This window comes from Microtus oregoni, unplaced genomic scaffold (genome assembly GCF_018167655.1).
Source record: "Microtus oregoni isolate MIOR12 unplaced genomic scaffold, Mior012 000015F_ref0000493, whole genome shotgun sequence".
NCBI lineage: Eukaryota > Metazoa > Chordata > Mammalia > Rodentia > Cricetidae > Microtus > Microtus oregoni.
Genome location: NW_024543074.1, coordinates 33,536,044 through 33,555,556, shown reverse-complemented (window position 1 = coordinate 33,555,556; position 19,513 = coordinate 33,536,044).

The window sequence follows — 19,513 nt, the reverse complement described above, 5'->3', positions numbered from 1 at the left end:
TTACTAGTCATCTGAGTATCTCTTAGCCTAAACAGGCTGACCCAAGAAAATTGGCACAGATTTAAAAGATATAAATATTCTGTTATTTGTCACCGAACTGTTTATGAGGTAGAAAAAGCATTCACTTAGTGTGTTCTTTAACTGGTTGTAAATGTATATATTAGTTATACATGTATATTGCAAGATATAGAGAAACAACCACAAAAGCAAAACCAGTGTCTGACTGATGTGCTAAAACAAAACACAGAATACTATAAAGCAAGGGCAGGAAAAAAAAGATGAAATAAAAGCAGAATCATATTGCAAAGGTAATGATGAAAAGATCTTAACAGATATAGTGGATATTAATCCAGTGGTGTTAAGATTTCCTTTTGGAGGTGGTTTTGTTTTACTTGCTGGTTTTTTGTTTGGGTGGTAGTTTAGTGTTTTGAGATAGTCTTTCCCTGTAGCCCAATTGACAGGTATCCTCTGTCCCACCTTCCTAGTGCTAGAATTATGGATATGCAACACTATACTCTGATGTCCTGCTAAAATTATTACCTTTTTGTTCTATTTTGTGACACAGAATCTCTCTGTAGCCCAGGCTGACTTGGACTTTACAGTAAATTCTTATCTAAGACTTTCAAGTAATGTGCGATACCGCACTAGGCTAAAATTGCTACGTGGCCCAGGCTTGCCTAGAAGTAACTAGGTAGCTCAAGATGACCTCCTACTAGCAGAAATCTTCCTGCCTCATCCCCAAGTGCTAGGATTGTATGTGCACATCAACATTCCCATCCCAATCGTCACTGTAACATCAATTCTCTAAATACAACACTTAAATTGCACACCAGAGTGCGTCCAAAGACCCAACTATATGCCATCAACAAGAAATCCCCTTCAAGAGGTGAGTGGCTGCTCTCTCGGTTGCAACAGCCAGACAGCCCTGCTCTCTAGGCACTAGGTCTGGGTACTACCCATGCCTCTCCCCCACCCGTCCCTGCCCCTGCAGCAGCCAGCAGGAAAGTCTCCTGTGGCCAGGCTGCTCCACCATCATCTTCAGCTGCATCAGAGGACCCTGGAGGCACAGCCCCGACCTGTACTGATTGGAAGAAGATTACCAACAGCAAGTCAGCAAGCAAGACTACCATGGCTAGACCACTCCACCACCAGCCCCAGCTGTATCAGAGGCCACCAGGATACACAGTCTCCACCTGCCCCAACTGGAGAAAGAATCAATGCCTGTACCTATAATCACCCCAAACCCAGGTGGGTAGAAGGCAGTGTAAGATCAGGTTCAACAACATAAAGAGCCATATGGCAACACCAGAACCTAGTGGGTTTACAACAGCAAGACCAGAACTTCCCAACACAGATGAAGCAGAAGAAAACAACCTTTAAAATAACTTTATGAAGATGATAGAGGCCCTTGAGGAGGAAATGAAAATATCCATAAAAGAAATGGAGAAAAAGACAAACAAAATTTAAAAAAAAAAAACAGTTGAAGAAAAGAGTTTAAGCCTTGAAGATTGAAATAGAGGCAATAAAGAAAACACAAACCGAGGGAATTCTGGGAATGGAAAAGCTGGGCAAATGAACAAATGAACGCGAACCACAAATGAAAGCATAACCAACAGAATACAAGAGATGGAAGACAGAATTTCAGGCAATGCAGGTGTGGTAGCGGAAATACATTCATCAGTCAAAGAAAACATTAAATCCAACAAATTCTTAACACAAAACATCCAGGAAATCTGGGACACCATAAAAAGACCAAACCTAAGAATAATAGGGGTAGAAGTAGAAGAACTCATATCCAACACACACAAGGCACAGAAAACATATCCAACAACATCCGTAGTGTGAAGGAATAAAGAAAATTAACATAGTAACATTCTAATAGCAATCAAAAGAAAGTTAGTGTTGCTATAGTAACTTCAGATAGGAAAGACTTAAGAGCAAGAAAAATCATCAGAAATAGAAAAGATATTTTATAGATATTACGTAATATGATTATGTAGTATAATTACGTAGATATTATATAAAGTATATTCTTAGATAGTACATGATAGATACTACATAATTACAGAGGATCAGTTCTGAGAATTGTAACAGTCCTTGGTGTATGTGCTACTGACAGCAAAGCTCCAAAGCACCAACGAAAAAAATAAAAGCCTCAAGGTGAAGTAGATGGATTCACTATTCCAGGTGTAGACTTCTGCTTTCCCACCCCAACCCCAGCCCTGCCACCTCCCATCCACCCTAAAAGCAACAGATGCATGGACAGCTAGGAAGCTTCAGCTGAACTCAACAGCACCACCAATCAACTGGTATCTGTAGACTGGAGGTATGCATTCTTTCCAGGCCAAGTACAGCACATTTTGGACCCTAAAACAGATCTTTAGAGGAAGAAAAATCATACAGTATCTGCTCCCAGAACACAGTGAACTCAAACTAGAGATCAATAACAGAAAGAAAAGAGATAAAGTGCAAAATTTTGTGTGGATTAAGCAGCATGCTTCTAAGCAGCAAATTGGCCATAGAAGAACATTAATGAAGATAAAAATACAACGCATCAGAGCTCCGGGATGCAACAGAGAAGCATGGATGCAAAGAGAAGGAAGATCGCCCACCCGGAGTCCAAGCTTCTGTCTTAGCAAAGCAGAGTAAATTAATCCCAAATAAACAAGAGTGAAATAACAAATGCTGGAGCATAAGTCATCAAAATTTAGAATAGTAGAGAAAACCGCCGCAACCAAAATTAATTCCTCAACAAGCTCCATTTAAAAAAAATTATCCAAACTAACCAAGAAAAAGGAGAGAAGATACAAATTAATAACAAAATTAAATTAAGATTACCATGAAGCCCATGGGCACTAAGAGGCAAGGAAGTGAATACAATGGACAGGTCCAGCAAACACCCTTGATTACCTATAAGATCTGGCATTTTCTTGAAAGACAATATCTGCCAAAATTCACACAAGAAGAAATGGATCATCTGAGAAGATCTGGGTGGATTAGAGCAATAATTCTATAATAAATAACCTTTGGAGCTGGAGAGAGGGCCCAGCACACACTTTTAAAAGCAAAATAACTCTCATAGATAGATAGATAGATAGATAGATAGATAGATAGATAGATAGATTCTTCTAAAACACAAAGTTCAAGGACCAAATGGATTGGATATATACCAATTTTTTTCAGTCTTTCAGAACATAAAATCTTAGCAAGTTATTTCTAATCCAGTCTATAAAGACAATAACCCCCTAAAAATGAGAAAAAGCAAAAATATGGGGCTGGAGAGATGGCTCAGTGGTTAAGAGCACTGTCTGCTCTTCCAAAGGTCCTGAGTTCAATTCCCAACAACCATATGGGGGCTCACAACCATCTGTAATGAGATCTGGCGCCCTCCTCTGGCGTGTGGGCATACATGGAGACAGAATGTTGTATACATAATAAATAAATAAATCTTAAAAAAAAGAAAAAGAAAAAAATATATATGAAAAGGAAAAAGAAGTTATAAACCAGTGTAGTGGTTTGAATAGAATGGCCCCCATAGGCTCATAGATTGGAATGCTTGACTACCAGGGAGTGACACTATTAAGATGTGTGGCCTTGACAGAGGGCATCTGTCACTGGATGTGATATAAAGCCAGGCCCAGTATCTCTCTTTGCTCTTGCTGCCTGCCAATCAGGATGTAGAACTTCAGTTATTTCTCCAGCACCATGTCTGTCTGCATGCTTCCATGATTCCCTCCATAACAATGGACTAAACCTCTGAACTATAAGCCAGCCCCAACTAAATGTTTTCTTTGATAAGGGCTGTGGTGCCCATGGTGTCTCTTCCCAATACTAGAGCACTAAGACAGAGCAGTGTCTTTTGTGAACGTGGGTCTAACAGTCCTCAGTGAAGTATTAGCAACTTGAGTTGAACAAGGAGATGAATCAAGGGCACAGCTGAGAATTATTCTAAGTACAAAAGCTGGTCGAATAAGCTAAAGTTAAAATAACACATCATGTCACCAAATCCCATTTATAACAAAATTTTCAGAGAAGTAGAAGAAAATTTTCTTAACTCCATAAAAAAATTAAAAATCCCACTTGTATCACTAATTGCTTACATAATGACAAACTCAATATTTCCAGCTGTTTTTGCTTCTCTTTCCATTGTTGTGATAAAATATTCTATCCAAAGCAACCCAAGAGAGAAAGGTTTACTTCAGTTCACACAGCTCAAGGTCTCGCCTGTCTTGGCAGGGAGTCAAAGCAGCAGAAGCCTGAAGCATCTGGTCACATGACACCCACAGTCAAGAAGCAGAAAGCGATGAATCCTTGGATGCAGTACTCAGCTCCATTTCTCCACTTCATACAACCGGAGACCCTCTACTCAGGGGATGGTTCCACGCACAACTAAGGTGGTCTTCCTCACCGCAATTAATACAATCAAGATAGTACCCTTCAGAATACTGGAGCCCCATCTGCCTGTTGATTCTATATTCTGTCCAGCTGACAATCATCACTAAGGAAAAACTCTCACCATTTACTTTCAACCTTGTTCCAGAAGTCAAAGTTAACACAATAGCAGAGAAAAGGCAATAACAGGGATGCTGATTGAAAAGATAGAGGTGAAACTCTTGTTCAGAAGTTATATAGTTTGCGAAACAAAAAGACAATGAAGTAAGAGAGGGACTTGTAGGAGAGAGGGGTATTGATGAAAGTGGGAGGGGAGATAAGAGAGAGTGGGGGTAACTGTGATCAGCACACATATACAAAATAATGAGAGAGTAAATTTGTATCAATTGCCTACATAGAACATCCAAAAGAAATAATGATAACAAATGTTTGCAAGGTTGCAAGATTTAAGATTAATATCCAAATGTTATTAGCTTTCCTATAAATCAATAATACAAATGGAATTTGAAATTAAAGATATATTAACATTTATAATATAACTCCAAAAGGAAATATTTATGTATGAGCATAACAAAATACGCATAAGACCTATATGAGGAAAACTATCAAACTCTCATGAAAAATAAAAACCCTAAGTAAATCAGTGGAAGGTTCAGTTAATGTTCACTGATGGGGAAAATCAATGTTTCACTTAATGTCTCAACTTGATCTATAGAGTTCTGCAACCTTAATCAAATCCCCCAAAACCCATAACATTCATTTATGAATATCAATAAATTAATTCTAAATCTTTATACAGGAGGCAAAACACCTACAAGAACCAACACAGTAGCAGAGGAAAAGGACAAATTTGGGGGTACAATGCCACTTGCCCAGGATGTACAATAAAACTGCAGTTGTCAAGGTGGTATGCCACGATGAGGGGTAGCATAGCAGGGAAGGTGAATGGTCTAGAGAGCCCGGGGGAAGAGCTGCAGGGGAATGGCCCATGGTATTTGAAAAGGAGCAAAGGAGACAAAACAGGGAAGAGCATCTTTCCAGCAAATGCTGTTCGAGCAGCTAGATACCCTCATTTCAAGCATGAATCTGGACACTGGCCTTACACACTTGGTGAAACCCAGCTCAGCGTGTGCTATGGTTGTGATCATGAAACACAAAATTCCACAACTGTTGGAGCGCAGCCTAGGAAAAGGTCCAGGTTACCTTGGACAAGAGGAGGGACTTTCATGTTCAATACCCATGGCCCAACCCAAGAAAGAAACAACTGATAAACTGGTGAAAAGCCCTGATTTTCATCCGCAGCCCCCCAATAAAATAATATAATACAAGTCATCTTCACCAGCTCAGTTCATACTGCATTCTCATTCTAGATTGCTCCTCCTTCTGCACCCACTGCCACTCAGCCACCCTCCTTATTGTCTTTCTGCACTGGACTATTGTGCTGGGATTGAGTCACGTCAGCCCTGCAAAATCCACAGCATGGCCAGTTTACCTTTATTTATTTTCCTTGCTGCTATTTCCAGGCTGCTAAGAAAGAAAGGAGGACGCTGTACACAACCATAAAAAGTTCAAGCTCCTGTCGATGGCGCCCTCCATCTCCTGAGTTCGGGCACCCTGGGACAACGGTTGTGTTTCTCTCATCAGGTTTGCCTCCTGGTTTTCATTGTGGGTATTTGAAATATGCACCGGTGGAGTTCTCTGCATTACTCCACTCCTTCTCCTTATCAGCTGAGAGCTGGCTGGCTGGCCTGCTTCATAATAAAACGGATGTGAGGAGATGAAAACCCCTTTCCTGCCATTCCACCCTGCAAACTCATCAGTGTTCCCAACGGTCACATTCAGCTTCCTAATGGAACCGTGGGAGACTGATCTCTCCTGTGTAAATCTAACCCCCCTCTTAAAACCCGAATCTTAGTCCAAGATTCTGCGGAGATTTGAGCCCATCAATTACCACCTTTTCTTTTCATGATGTCATTCGCTTTTTTCCATCTGCGTTTGAGTGTGCCTCATTCTCTCCACCCCCTCGATCTTCTTTCTTCTCTCTCTCTCTCTTTTATTAACTTGTAAAACTTCCATGAACATCTGTCTTCGGCTATCTCAGTCTTGTTGTATGTTCTCTTCACAGACATCCTCGTGGAGACCCTGCCCACAGTGACTGTTCGTACAGTTCCTTCAGTCTAAAATCTGGCCAGTGCCTCAGCATCCCCATTCCAGCCCCTTTACTCACACTTGCCAGTGGACTGCATGATACTGAAGCCAAGACAGAGAGCCTCAAAGAGATGAACAGGAAATGGATGAAAGTCAAGTTTAAAGGTCACGCTCAGCAGTGCAAGTTTCAGGGTTAACCTCGAGGTAGAGTAGGTGCGATTTGGAGGAAAAAATATGGAATGAACAAGAGGAACCCTTTTTATATCCATATAGTTCAAATTACCAGAGAACTTATAAATAATCTGGTCTTTGTGAATGGAATTGCATGCATGGAAATAAAGGAAAATTATTTGCAATATTTGGGTACACCCCCCCCCACCAAGACTGAACTGGCCAACTGTAGTGAAAATGTCTAGGTTTTGAAAAGCTAAGTAGTCCCTTTAAAAAGTATTCAAATTAGTAGAACATGGTGTCTCTGGGGAGGCTGTGGCAATCAGATCTTTGTGAGTTCAAGACCAGGCTTGTCTACACAGCAAATTCCAGTCCAGCTAGGGTGACATAATGAGACAGCACCTAAAAAATTATGTATGCAGATTATATGAATAATATAACTAGCAAATCAAAATTAAAATGTAAATGGACTAAGGAGGATTATTTATTTTTTTCTTCTACTTTGATTAACACTACTAAACATATTTTAGAATTTTAGAAAGTCAGTTATCTGGGGGAATTAAAGGTTTAAGTGGAGATGGAATTGGATATAAAGAAAAGGAAAAGATGGGTTTGTTGTGGGATAATGCTCTTGTACACTGTAAAGATTTGTCAATCGTATTGGTTTAACAAATGCTGATTGGCCAGTAGCCAGGCAAGAAGTATAGACAGGGCAGCCAGACTAGGGAGAATTCTGGGAAGAGGAAAGGCAGAGACGCAGTTGCACACCAAACTCAGAGGAAGCAAGATCATTACATATATATATATATATATATATATATATATATATATATCTTGCTTAATCCATAACTGCTACTTGTATGTATTTGATTTCAGGAATGACCACTTGGTAGAAACTGCCCACTTGAAGTCTCCTCAGCATGGCTGCCTAAACAGGATCCAAACAAGGATGACACCAACAGACATGATAGCTTGGAAGAGGGAAATCTCATGAGACTTTTACACTAGACAGAGAACCGCAGGAAGCTAAGGGATGCTGAGAGTAGCAAATGGTCAGGGCTGGAGAGGTGGCTCAGACGTTAAGATCACTGGTTGCTCTTCCAGAGGAGTAGAGCTTCAGTCCTTGTACTCACAGGGCAGGCCACAGCCATCTCTAAGTCAAGTGTCAGGTGATCTAACGCCTTTTGCTGGCTTCCATGGGCACTGCACACATGGGGTGCACAGACATACATGTAGGCAAAACACTCATATACATATAATAAAAATAAATAAGTATTTCAGAATTTTTTTTATTTTATTGAGAAAAGGAAAAAAGTTTCAGCCTCCTCCCAGCCTCCCATTTCCCTTCCCCCTCCTCCCACCCTTCTTCCCCTCCTCCCATCCTTCTCTCCCTCCTCCCACTCCTCTCCCCCTCCCTCTCCAGTCCAAAGAGAAGTCAGGGTTCCCTGCCCTGTGGAAAGTCCAAGGTCCTCCCCCATCTGTCCATGTCTAGGAAGGTGAACATCCAAACTGGCTAGGCTCCCACAAAGCCAGAACATGAAGTAGGATCAAAACCCCGTGCCATTGTCCTTGGCTTCTCATCAGCCCTCATTGCTCGCCATGTTCAGAGAGTCTGGTTTTATCCCATGCTTTTTCAGTCATAGTCCAGCTGGCCTTGGTGAGCTCCCAATAGATCAGCCCCACTGTCTCAGTGGGTGGTCCTGACTTCCTTGCTCATCTTCTTCCTCCTTCTGCTCCTCATTGGGACCTTGCTGGAGAGGCTGTGGAGGAAGGGGAACCCTCATCTATTGCTGGTGGGAATGCAATCTTGTGCAACCACTTTGGAAATCAGTGTTTCGCTTTCTCAGGAAATTCGGGATCAACCTACCCCTAGACTTAGCAATATCACTCTTGGGAATATACCCAAGAGATGCCCTATTATATGACAAAAGCATTTGTTCAACTATGTTTATAGCAGTATTATTTGTAATAGCCAGAACCTGGATGAAGAAAGTGTGGAATATATACACATTAGAGTACTACGCTGCGATAAAAAACAATGACTTCTCGAATTTTGCATGCAAATGGATAGAAATAGAAAACACTATCCTGAGTGAGGTAACCCAGACCCAAAAAGTATTTCAGAAACTTAAAATGATTATACCAAGCAATATAAAAAGAAGAGAAAAGAAATGAGAAGATAAATTCAATTCCCCAGTAAAGACAAAGGATCTGTACTACAGTCTTTGGCCATGGGGGGGGGGGGGGGGGAGAACCTATGTATTAAGAAAACTTCAATGAAAATTCAACTAAATTGTAATTCTAACCTGATATTATTTTAACTATTAGTTTAAAGGGGAAATAAAAAGTCAATATTTAGACATCAATACTGAGCTCTAGGGAAATTCACACATTTCAGTTGTATTAATATAAACTAGGAAAAATGAAAATAAATGAGCACACAGTATGTAATTTTGAGGAAAGCATTAATACATTTTTTCATGAAATGAAAAATTTATGATTTAGAACAAGGGTTAAGCTGACTAATGAATTCAAGGGCTGGTTTGCTGACCATGAAATGGCTTCAGTACTGGTGAAGTCAACTCCATAAGACAAAAGCCATATATAACCTGGAAGCCCAAAGGCCTAACTGTTGTTATTTTATGTAGATTTGGAAGGTTCTTGAAAACACAACCCAAATGGAGTATGCATGAGAAGTTTTATATACAATGAAAATATACATACATGTGTGGCGATATGGAAATGATGGGCCAGTGTTATTATAAATAATATGAATTTCTTTTTGAAGATCTGATAAACTCACGTGTAAACTATTTAAAATAATATATTAGTTTTGTTTGGTTACCTGTAACAGAATATGCAAAAGGTAATAGTTACTTTACATACCAATAACTTCCAGGATCCCTTCAGCTACAAATGTCTGAAGTCATTCTGACCTAGTTAGGGAAAATAGAAGCTATTGACGGGAAAGTTGGTAGATCATTGCATCCGATTGTTACCCTGGTGCAGTGATAAGATACTGACCAAAGCCAACCCAGGAGGAAAGGGTTTATTTTAGTGACAGTCCATCATCATCACAAGAAGTCAAGGCAAGAACTCAGTGCAGGAGCTTGAAGCAACACCAATGAAGAACTGCTGGCTAATGGATTGCTTCCTCTGGCTTGTTCAGCCACCTTTCTTATACAGGCAGACCCACCTGCCTAGGAATGGTACTGCCCAAAGTGGACTGTGCCCTCCTACATCAAGTAGAAATCAAAAAAAAAAAAAAAAAGCCACACAGCTATACCTACAGGCCAGTCTGATTTAGTCACTTCCTCAATGGAGGTTCCCTCTTCCCAAGTGTGTCAAGTTGACACCTGAAGGTGGCTATGATACCTGTGTATACTTTGGTCCTCTGCTCCCATGAGTTGTCACCAGTCTCTGAGTCTGGAGTTTTCTGGATGATGGCTGCACCATCTTCCTCCACCTCTTGCTTGCTTTTCTCTGAGCATCAGCTTCAGGCTTGGTCATTGCAGCTCAGTTTCCTGCACCTAGTTAGAAGCACAACATCTTTCAGGTCCTATGTCTTACTTCCTTTATGTCGCATCACCAGTAGGGGATCTAGTTCTACAGTCTCAGTGTAAAGACATAGGAAGACGCTGACTCTCCTTGCCCAGTGGAGCCCCACTGTTGACCAGTCTTCTGCAATGCCGAGGATAACAGGACAAATTCCTCCAGACATGTATTTGGAACCAGAAGAACGCTCCTCTAAGAAGGGAAGTGGGAACTGTTAGGGTCTGAACCTGCAAGGTCCCCTATGGGCTCACACTTTGGCCCTTTGGTTTTCAGTTAGTGGGGGCTGTTCTGGGAGGCTGTGGCACCTCAAAAAATATGAGGCACTAGAGTGAACCTTGGAAAGTCATAGCTCTTCCTTCTAGCCTCTGTTTGCTGGTCCACCACATCATGTCGCTGCTGATTCTGCTCTCTAGATGGAGTTACCCAGCTGCTGTGCTTGCCCCACCGTGGCAGACTAGAAGGGCAGGGTCGTGTGCACAAAGGAGCCTCCCATTCCTCAAGCTGCTCCTTTCAGTTATTTGTCCACAGTGATGAAAAAAGCAAACTAGAACATGAGGCAACAGGAAAATACAATGGAAACATGGTTGAGCATTTCCCAAAGGTATGCCAAGAAATGTCTGAAGAAACTGGACAAACTTTATGGAGGGAAATAAGACGAAACAAGGAGTTTCCTTTAAAGTCTTCTTCAGTAGATCCCTTTATTGGATTAAATGTACCTTAAAATGTTTATGTAGAATGATCAAAACAATGTAGAACAATGAATAGAACTGTATAGGCATTGCAGATATGGTAAAAAAACAAAAGCATCTAAATATTTGTGTAGGGGAACCACAGAATGGACAATAAGAGCCTACACTGGTTTGAGAACAACTGGATGGTTGTAGATATTAAGAAAAAACCCAAAGTCGAAAACATGGGTAGATTTAGTTGAACAGAATAAATATGTTATGTGGGACAATTTTTTAAAAATTAAAGGTAATTCAAAGCATAGCTAAATGATTTATGTGTTCAGTATTAACTCAGGTTAGATCTTTCTCATCTGAATTACTTGGGATCAGAAGTATTAAATTTGGGGTCTTATTTTTATTTTGGAATACAATAATATCTTTCCACACCCTTTATAGGACATTTCAGGGGTGAGACCCATACTAATACATAAAATTAATTTATATCTCATAGATAACATGTCCTTGTAACCTGAGAGTTGTTTGTATAATATTTTAATAATCCTGTGCATATACAAATTTTTGTGATGTGAATATTTTGACATGGAGTATTTCAGATTTCAGTATTTTGAGTGAGGGATGCCTAGCATGTATCCTGTAGAAGACTGGATTTCAAAGGCATTAGAAACATATTGCCCCACAAAAACCTAGTGCTTACATTTATAAGCTATGTTTCTAAGTAAACTTTCTTTTCTCCACTAAAAAATAAAAGAGAGCAAATTTTCTGATATACATCTGGGATATTAGGAATCCAGAGGTGTAAAAGGAGACTACTCGCTGGTTCTGGCCACCCAGACTCGAATAAACACACAGAAACTGTATTAATTACAACACTGCTTAGTCTATTAGCTCAGACTTCTTATTAACTAACTCTTTTTTTCACAAATTCAGTTTTAATTTATAGTTTTCCTTGGAATAAAGATAAACTTGTAATCAAACAAAGGTAAACTCCTGCCTACACAAAGGTGAAATAGCAGCCATAGTAGGCAGCAGTTTAGTTTTAACCCACCAAGTCCCACCGTGGACCACGCAGTTTACTTGAATAAATGAATTTCACTTAGAATTCTCAGTGCTGTGAAGGCAGTGGAAAACACAAGTGCTATTGCTTACAGGTTTCACGGATAAAATCCAAAAGAGGTAGCTTATAATCTGGGACTGTCTTCTGCACTGATTTCTCTCCAGTGCTTCGTAAATGGATATGGGAAGAGGGTTTCAGATCCGTCCCTGTCCCAGGAAAGTAGGTCACCTTAACCTTTTGGTTCCACCACTCTGCCTAACCCTTGTTTATTTGAGGGCATGACACTCTGGACAGTGAGCCTCATAAGGGATGTAGGAGAGTTTATTATCCAGAATTGAACTGGGTCAGACTGTGCCAAGTTATTTACCTGAATCTCTAGCTTTTCTAGGGCTCTGTTTAGCATCTCCTTCAAGACACTGCGTGTTTGCTTTTTACCTTTTAAGACATCCTCCGAATTGGGCCCTGGCCCTGTTCCTTTTCCTTCTGACCACAGAACTAAAACACTGTCTCCCTCAAGGAGTCATCTGAGTGCCTCCCTTGTTAGGACACCTGCAGGGAGTGGCAAAGCAGGGATTTCGGTGGCAGCCGGAGCACAGGGTGTGGTGTGGAAAAGCTGCTGTACCAGCTGGATTCCAAGTCATTTACTTTACCATGTTCGTCTCCAGTCTTGCTTGAGAACAGAGATGCCGTTGCTTTTAAGAGCTGCCCTTTTGCAGAGAACAGAAACCAAGTGCCTTTGTGACCTTCTTGTGTAAGTTCATCCTTAGAGAAAACCCTGCTATGTTTTGCCACTGTGGACACTTTTAGGAACCTCTTGTTTGGCTCACAGAGGTAATCGTGTGATCTTATTTAAAAGTTCTGGGGTGCACTGAAAGGAGGCACAACCTTTATGTCCATTTCTGAGTTCTTGGTGGTCACTGTCACTCAAGAATACGTGTTCATGAGAAACAGGATGATATACACATATGTGGACGACATTGGAGCGTGCAACTTCTCTTCTGACCTCTTGCTGTTATAAAGGTGGTACTCATATCTGTGGCACCTGCGTTCTTTTGCTGAATTGTTATTTTCATGAGGAGTCAGGGTATGGCTTTCTTAAACTGACCGTCCTGTTGATATCTCTACTGAATCCTCAGACCGAATGCCTAACTAACTCGTATGTCTTAAACTAATCTATTTCTATTAATCTATGTATCACCACGAGGCTGTGGCCTATGGTAAGTTTCTGGCATGTCTCCTTTGGTAGCTGCATGGCATTTCTTTGACTCTGCCTACTTTCTCTCTATATTTCTGTTTGGATTTCTTGCCTGACTTTACTCTGCTAAGCAATTGGCCGAAACAGTAATTTTCATTATCCAATAAAAGCAACACATATACAGAAGGACATCCCACATCAAAGAGGCAGAGGCAGTAGGTCAACCAGTTTGAGGGCAGTCTGGGCTAGATAGCAAGAGCTTTTGTCAAATATAACAAAATACGGTAAATAATAATTGTGTCTACCATTGCGGGGGCTGGAAACAATATCAAAGACAACTAATGTAAAAATATAGAATTTGCTCAGAAGTACTACCTTCCATTACATGGTATCCCTTAATACAAGGAGAGTTAGTAAAAGTTAAATATCCTGCGAGGTGTGGCTGGTGCTGCAAGCTTGAACATAAAAGGTCAAGGTGAATTTGAAAACAAATTCGCCCTTGGCTATATAATGAGACTCTATTTCCAAAACAAAAAATAAAATGAAAATTAAAGCCAAATGTACCAATATTGCTTAATATTAATAATGCGATAGTAATACTAAAAGTCAGTGAAGACCTCTATGAAGTCACAGGCAAACATATGCACACATATACACACAAATATATACACAAACATAAGTACACATATACAAACATGAACATATTAATTCATGTACAAATACATATGCACATATACATACATATATACATACACACATATGTACATACATATTGCAGAAGTAGACATATGGGAGACTGGTTGCAGGGAATTATTTATTTATTAATTGGCCATTTTGTGGTTTTGACTTGATAAGTAGGCGAATAAATAAACAAACAGGCTCTGTGGCTCATGCATATAACCCCCCAGGCAGAAGTGAGAGGATTGCCAGGAATTCAAGGTCAACTCAATCTACAGAGTGAGTTCAAGGCCAACCTGGGCTATAGATTGTAACTCAGTCTCCAAAGAAGAAAGAAAGAAAGAAAGAAAGAAAGAAAGAAAGAAAGAAAGAAAGAAACCAAAGAAATACTTTCTATGTGGCCCTTAACTGTTTTCTAGGTGTCTGACAAAGAACAAGCTCCAAGGAGTATTAGGCCCCACGTTCACCACCACACAGAGTTCAAATGTTATGAGGTCCTGTTGATAATTACCAGAGCCACACTGGGATGCAGCACGTACCTCAGAGAGTGATGCCCTGACTGGACTGAGCTTCTCTCCACGTGTTCCAGGGCGCTCAGCAGGCACCTCTCACCAACCTTCCCTCTCCCTGTCCTTTGGTGACATCTTGCTTCTTCTCTATAATTTCATCCTTTTCCTCATTTTCCTCTTCTGTTACTTCCAGCTGGGGACAGGGCAGAGTTACGGTCCATTCCAATTAACTTCCAGTTTAAGACACGATGACTTGTGCAAATTGAATTCTTCATTCTCTGTATCGATTTTATCATTCAGCTACTACTGGATAGTTCTCCTTAGAAACAGGGGTCCTCAAGATAGTCCTGAAAATATCAGTAATTATTTTTCAAATATTGAAATAAGGAAAAAATAAGGTATCCCTGCTACCCTTTCTACTCCCAGCAAAAGCTTGGTGCCATTAACCTGGAAAGAAGGTGGTAAAAGATGTAGTCATGTCAAGTGAGAAGGGGTGAGTGGGAAGACATCCAAGCGAGAACTCAAACAGCCACACAGGACAAACACCAAGACTCTCTGTAACGGAACCAGATCAGGGCATGAATGCTGTTAGGTTTCAAACCTGGGGCAAATGGCTCAGGAGCTTATTTAACATATTAAAGTGGATGCTGGCCAGCAGGTTCTCCCTGTACCCCTCAGTCCCTACCTGCGACAAGGTCCTCTTGGCTGACATACCCCCCACTTTCAACTTCTCCAGCTGAGGGTCCTGGCCTGCTCTTCCCTATATAATCCTACCATTTTGGTTAACAACTTTATTTTTTGTATCTTTGGGGCTCCTGGCTGCTGCACCTGGTTATCCTCTTTCCTCTCTCCCTTCCTGTCCCCTTCTCCCCACATGGCCCAGCTTGTGTCTACTCTAGACTGTCCCAGATGTCCCTGCCTCTGCCCATGCTCTCCCACATGTCTATAATAAATTTTCTCCTCCATCATACCTAGGAGCAGTCATTCATTTTTCTTTCCTTTTTATTTATTTATTTATTTTCATTCATTTGGTGCCAAAAGCCAGAACCGGTCATGTCCTTTCTCTCTCTCTCTCTCTCTCTCTCTCTCTCTCTCTCTCTCTCTCTCATTTTGCCTTCCTTCTTTTCCTTCTTTCTTTCCTTCTTTTGCATTCAAAAAGACTCAGCATCAGACCCAGGACAAAGACCACAAAGCTCAAGGCAGAAGGAAAGTCCGTATCAGGATAGCAAGTTGAGAATCAGTCTCCAGAGGCAAGAGGAGTCACTACCAAAAAGAAGGTCCACCAGTGTCCCAGGTCCACCATTGTTAATGACAGTAGACAAATGCAGTGGGTCCTTCCTAAGTGTTCTGTACCCACAGATGCAGGCAGTCACAGAGCCAAACAAAAACACCCAAGAAAAAGAATGCACCTTCCAATCTTATCTCAGGGAACCGAAGGATCAGCCTTGTTTACTGAAGTCTTACTTCATTTTCCTTGGATACAAGTTTGTCTTCCTAGTAAAGATTTGAAATATTAGGCAATTCTCACAGGCTGGTGCTTAAAAATTATGTTTATGGTGAGAATTTGAGCCTCGGCATACCATCTGAGGATGTTTTTGAGGAACTTTGATCATAAGTAACTGAGTTTAACCCCTTTGCTTCCTGGCTGCTTCCATTCTAACTTCGATAGTTTGAATATCTAATGATCCCTACAGGCCTGTGTGTTTGAACTCTTAGCTCCCATCAGGTAGCAGCTTCTTGGGGAGGGTGTGGCCCTTTCAGGAGGTGGGGTAGAGCAGGAGGAAGATGGAGAAGACTAAAGTTTTACATAATCCATTTCACTTCTTGTCTAGTCTCTGCTTCCTGGTCCTCCCACACAGGAAGGGCTTCCAACATCGCTGCCACCGTTGCTGTTCCATCCCGGCCTTGAGTGGCTCAGACCCCTCAAACTGTGAGTCCAGATATGTCCCTGTTGCCTTATATTGCTTTCAGTCAGGTCACAGTGATGGGAGAAGAAACTAATGCATTGACTAAGAGACTCTTCTTTACCGGGATACTCTATAGACACTGGTGTGATGTATTGTTCTTCCCAAGGTCTTTTCTCATGAATGGAGAGAGGGGAGGGGATAAGAAGGAAGGGAGCAGAAAGAGGAGAAAGGAAAAAGGAAGAAGGAAAAGAATAGAGGGACCTGTAGAAGGAAGAAAGGCAGAAGGAAAACTACATCAGAAAACAGTTTCTATTTGAGTCTTTGTGGGTCTCAGATAACCAGCTGAAGACCAAGAAACAACTGCCTGACTGAAAATTGAATGGAAAAAAAAGAAGAAAAAGAAAGGATATGACTGCTGCTAGGTATGGTGGAGATTTATTGTAGATATAAGGAAAGTGTAGTCAGATGCACCTGAGAGTGTCCAGAGTGAACATGACTCTGAGCCAGGCCATGTGAGGAGAGCGAGGAGGAGAGAGGAGAAAGCCAGACCGAGAGGACTGGCAGGTAAAGGGTAGATCAAAAGGAAAAGGGCAGGGTAACCAAAATAATTGTATTATAAAGGGAAGAGGTGGTGAGGGAAGGGAAACCCAACCCCAGGATGGGAGAAGTTTAGGGTAGGGGACAGGGTATGCCAACTATACCCTGTAACAGGGACTGAAAGATGCTGGGAGACCCTGGGGACCAGGTTCACTTTGATATATTAAAGATTCACCTCAGTCATTTATCCTGGGGTTTCAGACCCAAAAAAATCTGCATATTTTGTTTCCCCTGGTTCTCACTCTAAGCTCCACCCAGTTCAGATGCCAGCAGACTAGAGAAGGAGCTGAGCTTGCTCTCACCTCACAGTGACAACCAATAAACTCGGTTGTATTTCTTTTGCCCTGAAATTCCTTCCACTGCCTCCCCAGGAACTGGGAAAGAACACATTCTCAGAGCAGAGAAGTTGGGAGGTCACCACCGTGGCCATGACTGGCAGAAGGCGTTGATGTGAGGTGAGGACGTTGGCTGTCAAACTGCCACCGAGACAAGCAGAGAGTGGCAGTGGCCTTTGACATGCACTGCCTGACAGAGAGCAGAAGCAGATGCCCTTCCTGGTGGGGCTGTGGAGGCAGCGTGGACTCTGCCTTCTGTACGCTACATCCTTTAGAGTCTACTGACATCTACAAGCTGTGACCGCGCTGCCCTCTTCTCTTTGCCTTGTCCATCAGTCATCCCAGTTCTCACCTTTTAAAGGATATTTCTTTTTTATTTTATTAAAAGAACAAAAAATTAGCATTTTTTAATTTTACATACCAATCCCAATTCCGACTCCCTCCCCTCCTCCCATCCCTTCCACCTATTCCCCCACCCAACCCCCAACCACTCCTCAAAGAGGGTAAGGCACATTGCTTTGGGGAAGGTCCAAGGCCCTCCCTATTATATCTAAGCTGAGCAAGGTATCCATCCAAAGAGAATGGGTTCCAAAAAGCCAGTACACACACAAGGGATAAATCCTGGTGCCACTGCCAGTGGTGCCACAGTCTGCCCCAGCCATACAACTGTCACCCACATTCCAAGGGCCTAGTTTGGTCTTATGCCGGTTCCTTCCCTGTGCAGCCAGAGCTGGTGAGCTCCCATGAGCTCAGATAGACTGTTTCAGTGGGTGTCCCCATCATGGTATCTTTGCTCATATTCCTAATCCTCCCACTCTTCGACTGGACTTTGGGAGCTCAGCCCAGTGTTCCACGGTGGATCTCTGCCTCTGCTTCCATCATTTGCTAGATGAAGGTTCTATGGTGATATTTAAGATAGTCATCAATCTGACTACAGGGCAAGGCCAGTTCGGGCACTCTGTCCACTATTGCTTATGGTCTTAGCTGGGGTCATCCTTATGGAATCCTGAGAATTTTTCTAGTGCTGGGCTTTTTGCTAGCCCCATAATGACTCCCTCAATCAAGATATTGTAATATGGAGCGGCAGGCTACGTTCCTAGCACCCGCCGCCTGCATGGCTAGCTTATGCCCCAAAATAATTACACGGAAACTGTATTCTTTTAAACACTGCCTGGCCCATTATTTCCATCCTCTTACTGGCTAGCTCTTACATATTGATCTAACCCATTTCTAATAATCTGTATAACACCACAAGGTGGCTTACCAGGAAAGATCTTAACCTGCATCTGTCTGGAGTGGGAGAATCATGGCGACTGACTGAATCTGCTTTTTTCTCCCAGCATTCTGTTCTGTTTACTCTGCCTACCTAATTTTCTGTCCTATCAAAGGGCCAAGGCAGTCTCTTTATTTAACCAATGAAATTAACACAAAATAGAAGACTCTACCCCATCAAGATAGCTCTTAAAGAAACCCCCTCAAAAAAAAAAACAGATAAAGGTTAGCTCTTCTAGACCAGGCTGGCCTTGAACTCACAGAGATCCACCTGCCTCTGCCTCCCGAGTGCTGGGATTAAAGGCACGCGCCACCACCGCCCAGCCCCAGATAAAGGTTTTTGAATGTGATTATATAAAAGACAATGATGTAAACCTACTGTCTCTAAACGTGGGGCTCTGCCAGACTCAGAGGAGAAGGAACTGACTTCTCTTTTCAAGCACTTCCTTTTTTGCTTCAGATACAACCAGAAAAGGTTTGTATGGTTAAACTGTGTGGTATTGCCACACATTACCACCAATGTAGCAGATTTCATGTTCTGACACTCAGTTTATTAGCAACATAATTGAAGACATTGACAAGGTTTCTTCCCTCACCCCAACAGCTTGTGACTTAAATCAGAGCCCCTCGAATGCAGAAGAGAAGAATAATTCTTCCAGATTTTCCATTTGGAAACACTCTCGCCTCTTTTGACCCCTCTGCTCCCTTCTCCTTTAGATTTCTTCATAGACAAGTGTGGTAATAGGGGCGGCGGCGGGGCTGCGTCCCCAACACCCCGGCCGCCTGCCCGGCTAGCTTATGCCCCGAAATAATTACACGGACACTGTATTCTTTTAACCACTGCTTGGCCCATTCTCTTCTAGGCTAATTCTCACATATTAATTTAGCCCATTTCTAATCATCTGTGTATGGCACCCCAAGGTGCGCTTACCAGGAAGATTCTAGCCTATGTCCATCCTGGGTCGGACCTTCATCGCGTGTGTCTGCCAGGGAGCAGGGCATGGCGTCTCT